Source organism: Bacillus rossius, chromosome 2 (genome assembly GCF_032445375.1).
Source record: "Bacillus rossius redtenbacheri isolate Brsri chromosome 2, Brsri_v3, whole genome shotgun sequence".
Lineage (NCBI taxonomy): Eukaryota > Metazoa > Arthropoda > Insecta > Phasmatodea > Bacillidae > Bacillus > Bacillus rossius.
In genome coordinates this window covers 21,384,165-21,390,164 of record NC_086331.1, presented here as the reverse complement: position 1 = coordinate 21,390,164, position 6,000 = coordinate 21,384,165, and the positions used below count along the sequence as shown (strand labels likewise).

Below are 6,000 nucleotides of genomic sequence, written 5' to 3'. Positions count from 1 at the left end.
TAATGATAAAGTAATGGGCAAACAGGCAGAGAATGAGGTAGGAAGTAACCACCGAGTCCTATAAAGGAGCAGTTTTGAAAACATTGCAATAATTAAACGCAGGCACGAAAACATACTACAGTGAAAAACGAGGCGAGGATTGTGGTATATTTCGGCAGACATTAAAAAACCATTGTAAATAAATGTTATTTTTACGATCGAAATTTTTATAAAACGTAATTTATACGATATTTCGAATATTTTTCAATGCAAACAAATTTTTTTTAAATGAAATTTTTTTCTTGAAATGGATATGGGGCAGATGTCTAGCTAATATGTGTTTTGTCTATGGCAGTCTGTGTATGGTCGGACCGTATATTTTACATATTTATTTTCTGTTTACTTAATTAAAGTTGTTTGCAATATGTTGCACGATTTTTGATTGTGGGTCTGAAAGGTTAATTTTCAGCCTTTTTTATTAGTGTTTTAAGTGCAAACACACACTACGGTAGTGAAGTGATTTTTGTTTGAAATCCGAATGTCAATACAAATGTAAACAACACTAAGAATTGCATATAAGGATCGCAGCTGTCATTTTCTTTAATAATAAAGGTAACTTTTGGTTTTTACCTCCCAAATTGTGATAGTTCAGTTCTACTGTGTATTTTGGGTTACTTACTCCTTTTACAAAGTTGTGTGGTGCTTAATTTTAAATATTATTTTTATTAAAATGTGTATAACCCATACATTAAGAATGCAAACTCAATAGGTTAATTAAAAAAACTTGAAAATGTTTATGTTTGTTGAAGAACTTACCTTTTGTAGGTAACTACTTGCAGAAATATGACATGTAGATAAATTTGATGAATGTATCATACAGAAACCACTCAGATGGTGGTTGCAAGGGAAAAGAGTAGTGCTTATGGTGCTTACATACTTGGGCTGCCTAACAGTATGAAGAGTTCAAAAGCGCGCACACAATTTATAAACTGCTCAACGTATTGTTGTGGCGTCTGTTTAGAGGATAATTGTTCCATATCTTGTATCCAAGTTTATCCCTTGATCCTGATGGAATGATCCTGTATGATTGATCTTGTTGTACATGATATTTGCTTTTTAATTTAGTAGGTATGCATAAAGATCCTGGCCTATCAAAAACCAGAATACCACATTACAAACAAGTTTTGTTAGGTCTTGTGAAAATTTTTTATTTGTATTAAACTTACAGCCATAACTCATTGTCTTGTGTGAAGTTCTTATGTCCAGGATTTAGCAAGGTATTTTTCTTGCACCAAGGCTTTTCCTGTAGTAAAATTAAATTAGAGAAATACCTTTTTCGAACACTTAAGACATTCATCTATTTACCCTGTGAACAGCATTTCTTAATTTGTTCTGGTTTCTGAGAAATTACTGTTTGTAGTTCACTTTTGATAGCATATGCATTGAAGTGGCTGCCATGATATTGTGTTTTAATTGCGATGCCATCCTGTGGTTTTTCATGCATAATAACATGTATATTTTTGATTTGGGTATTGTAACACAATGTTACTTAAATAATAACTTTAAAAAAATTACGTGAGTCCATATTGTGCATCCAAACCCATGTGTCAACTCTTGACAGGGATGTTTTTTTAGCAGTATGGAGGCGCGAAGCGCCAATTTGTTACATGCGATAGCATGTAACCTGACGTTTAAAAGGAATTGTCATTGCTTGTATCAAACGTAATAATTCCTTTTACAAGTTAGGTTACGTGCTATTGCACGAATCAAGTCGGAGCTTCGTTTCTCCGTACTGCTAAAAAAAATCCCTTTCAAGGGTTAACCCTTGCGTTTGGATACACAGTAGTACTCAAGTAATTTTTTTTTTTTTTAAGTTATTATTTACATTACATTGCGTTTCAATATCCAAATCAAAAATATACGTGTTCTTATGTATAAAAAAACACAGGATCGGCAACGCAATTAAAACACAAAATGGCGGCGGCTGCTTCACTGCGCAGGCTATCAAATGTGAACTATAAATGGTAATTTCTCAGAAACCAGTTGGAATTAGGAAACACTGTTTACAGGGTAAATAGAGAACGTCTTTAGTAGAAACATTAATATTTCATTATAATTGCAAATCACTCATAATATTAACTACTTTGATTATTAATGTAATACCTATATTGACTAAAGTTCTCGTAAACAAACACAGAGACCTGCATGGGGAAAAAAATAAATAACAGCGGCAGTATCAATGCACAGGTATTGTGATGTAACCTGTAAACTGGTATTTAAAAAAAAAGTTTGAATTTAGGAACTTTATTTTTAGGGTAAATAGAGGAATGTCTTTAGTGTTCAAAAAAAGTGTTCTTGAAATTAAATAATTCACGGAAAAGCTGCGACATAAGATAATTAACTTTTTCAGTGTGCTTAATTAAAACAGCAAGCATCATCTACCACAGGATCAAGCTTTCAGGAACAAGGAATAAACTTGGATACGAGATACGGAACAATAACATTTTTTGTAATACCTGATAAGTGCTGCATTTCTGTTAAAAAAATTCTAAACATACAACAATAAATATCCCTCATTATGCTGTGAAAGGGTATTGCAATATTTCCAGTTGCTTACTACATAATGTAAAAACTGTGCATTAGTTAATAGCTTTGCACTTTGAAGCAATACTGCATTATATGCTCTTATCATGTTACAATATCATAATGTAAAAAGATTTATTAATGCAAGAGACAGGTTTATTTAGTAATTTTACATGACATTATAAATAGTGTTATTGTTATATCAGTGTACAACAAATTGGCACAGTGTACTACATTTTACATGCGGAATATGACTAGAGAAGGAGCTGCGATGATAGTTATGAACTATTAATATATGTACCTCATTGAGATTCTGTCTGACATGCACCATTTTAAATACCTACCATGTGGAGCCGAGATGTTCCGACATTCTGCGAACATGTATCTCCCCTTCCAGGGTTAGATGCCTTGCATAACTAATTTGTTTGGCCATCGCACCCATGAACCCAATGCTTTCGAGCACTAGAGGGGGTGGCGTTTACTTGATGAGGTGCCTTTGAGCAATGGAGGCAGGTGAATCAATCGCCAGAGATGAAAAAACTGGTATTGACCCAGTTTTGCTTATTTCAAACCTCTGGAAGAATGCACCATTGGCAGTGTCTTGCAATTTTGTGGCATACTGCCCTGGATTAAGAACTGTTGCTTGCATGCTCTTGAGATACAGTTTGGTGAATTAAACTGTAGTTTGAGCTCCTCATAATAATTTTGCCTCACTAACAAAAATAGACCTCTAGCTGATTGGAAGGTGAAGATCAGTTATATGGCTGATATGTGTGAAATAGTTTGTTTGTCTTTAAAATATTTATATATATAGAGTTTAGGCTTATGCATTATCTAAAGTTTAAGTAGGCCAATATGTATTTGAATGTATAGAAAACAAAATATTGATGACCAGGGAAATAAAGTTCAGTAGTACTGAAGAATAAATTTTTACCTTCTGAAAATTGAACAAAAATTATATTTTTTGATTCTACAAATGCAGCGCAGAGCAGCAAGATGGGTCATAGGTATGTTGTGGAGAAGGGAAGGGGAATAGGGCAGACTGGTAGAGGATAGGAGAGGAATAGAGAGGCTGGTAAGGCTGTTCCAAGATGATCATTGGGGAGGGAGTTGGGGAAGCTGGGAGAGAGGTTGCACAGAGGGAGGAGAAACCATGAGTGGAGGTAAACAGATAGAAGGAAGTACTTGTTCCTAGTGAAGACAGAGTGAGAATGGAATGGATTTGAGGGGAAGGTAATTGGAAGTGAGAGGTGCGAGGGATCTACGTAGAAAGCTTAAGGGAATGGGAGTGTAAAGTAGGGGGATAGGGTATGACCCTTGCCACTGGGACGAAGCCCAATTGCAGATTTGAATTCTAAATCTTGCCTTAAAAGAAAGAGTACATAATGGAACTCTGTGGACATTTTAATAAATTTGGTATTGGATAGTACTGTGATGATAAGGAAATTGTTCATTTAAAGGCTGAAAAAGTAAAAAAACACAAGAATGCCCAGAAAATGCACTTAAAATTGTTAGAATCAAGCAAGAAGTGAAAAAAGTTGTAAAGAATGAATGCGAACTACGTAACCACTTAAAAGCCTAAATAAAAATTTGATTTTTCTTCATGAATGAGTGCACCGTCGGTGGCATTGCATGCTAGAGGCCAACCCTCCACAGTCTGGCCTCGCCTGAGTCTCAGCCGTCTAAATTTTTGTTGACATCTTTGAAGATGAAACCCTCTTTCCAGGCGTGTTTCCTTTATTTATAAACTTCCGTACACGCCAAAAATCGAGATGCTTCTGTGGTGTGTTGTTTAGGCCCCCTGGGCTTTGAGCATTGCTTGGGAATTTTTGCGAATGAAGTACAGTAGAACTTTGTTAAACCGAATAAACTGGAGCCAGGGATGATCCAAGTTAACGATTTCTGAGTTATTCAGAGAATGAGGGTAAAACAATAAAAAGTAACATGTAAGTACGAGGGTTATTTTTTTTTCAACCTCCGATTGGCTGTAATAAAAAAAGGGAATGAATTGGGAAATTATTTTAATGTCAAAAAAAAACGTACATCTTCACTCTATTTTTCCACATAATCACCGTGCAGATTGAGGCATTTGTCGTACCGATGCACCAGCTTTCCAATACCCTCTGCATAAAATGATGCCTCCTGCCTATTCAGCCACGTTTTAACAGTGCTCTGCAGTTCGTCATTGGTCTTGAAGCTTCGTCCTCCAAGCCACTTTTTCAACGTGGGGAAAAGATGATAGTCACTCGGTGCCAAATCCGGACTGTAAGGAGGGTGATCAAACACTTCCCATCGAAATCTTGCAAGGAGTTGTTGTGTTACGGCGGCACTATGCGGTCGGGCGTTGTCATGAAGCAAGACAACACCAGATGTCAGCATTCCTCTCCGCGTGTTGCGTATCGACTGTCTTAGCCGTCGTAGTGTCGCGCAGTATGCAGCAGCATTGATTGTTGTCCCTGGCTCCATGAAATCAACCAGTAGCACACCTGAGTGATCCCAGAACACTAGCCATTTGTTTCTTGGTGCTGAATGTCCGTTTGAACTTCTTTTTCGTCTTGTTTGGAGAATAGGTGTGCATCCACTGTTGTGATTGAAGTTTTGTTTCTTCATTATCGAAATGAATCCATGTTTCATCACCTGTCACAATTTGAGTCAAAAAGTGTTCACCATCGTCTGCGTAACGCAGCAAAAACGACAAGGCTGATGCCATTCGCCACTCCTTGTTGATGTCAGTCAACATCTTGGGTACCCATCGGGCACAGATTTTCCTGTATCCGAGATTGTCTGTAACAATGGTGTATAGGGCTGACCTTGAAATGAGCGGAAATTGTTCAGACAGTTCTGAAATCGTGAATCGACGTCTCTCACGAACAACTGCATCAACTCTCTGAACTGTTTCATCTGTTGCTACCGACTTCCTTCCTTGGCCACCTTCATCATGAACATCAATACGGCCTTCGCGGAATTTCCGACACCACTCTCGCACAATGCCATCGCTCATCAAGTTTTCACCGTACACAACACTCATTCTGCGATGGATTTCTGCTGCAGTGTGCCCTTCTGCCTGTAAGAAACGGATGACTCCATGCAGCTCGCATTTCACCGTACAGTTTATCGTTGCAGCCACGTTGACATTCCCATAACCAAGCTTCAACTGAGGTGTGAGTTGGCCGCTCCACATGGTTGGTGGAAGGGGGTGAACACTATGAGACGTGTCGATTCGTGTACGAGCGATTAGGGTATCGATTAATGGGCATGCCATGGAGAAATGAAACTGTAATCACACTGCAGGGCACTGTTAAAACGTGGCTGAATAGGCAGGAGGCATCATTTTATGCAGAGGGTATTGGAAAGCTGGTGCATCGGTACGACAAATGCCTCAATCTGCACGGTGATTATGTGGAAAAATAGAGTAAAGATGTACGTTTCTTTTGACAT

The 6,000-nt window shown here is 37.7% G+C and overlaps 1 protein-coding gene across 6 annotated transcripts in view; it reads left to right on the top strand.

Moving 5' to 3' along the window:
* Positions 1-308: 308 nt before the first annotated feature.
* LOC134529158 (eukaryotic translation initiation factor 4E transporter-like) overlaps positions 309-6,000 on the top strand; it is a 262,122-nt gene continuing 256,430 nt past the window's right edge. For 3 of the 6 annotated variants that reach the window (XM_063362957.1, XM_063362952.1, XM_063362947.1), the window contains exon 1: positions 309-591. The gene's annotated coding sequence lies outside the window, so the exon portion shown is untranslated. The remainder of the gene's footprint in view (positions 592-6,000) is intronic. The other 3 variants (XM_063362958.1, XM_063362956.1, XM_063362954.1) reach the window with 1 other exon arrangement.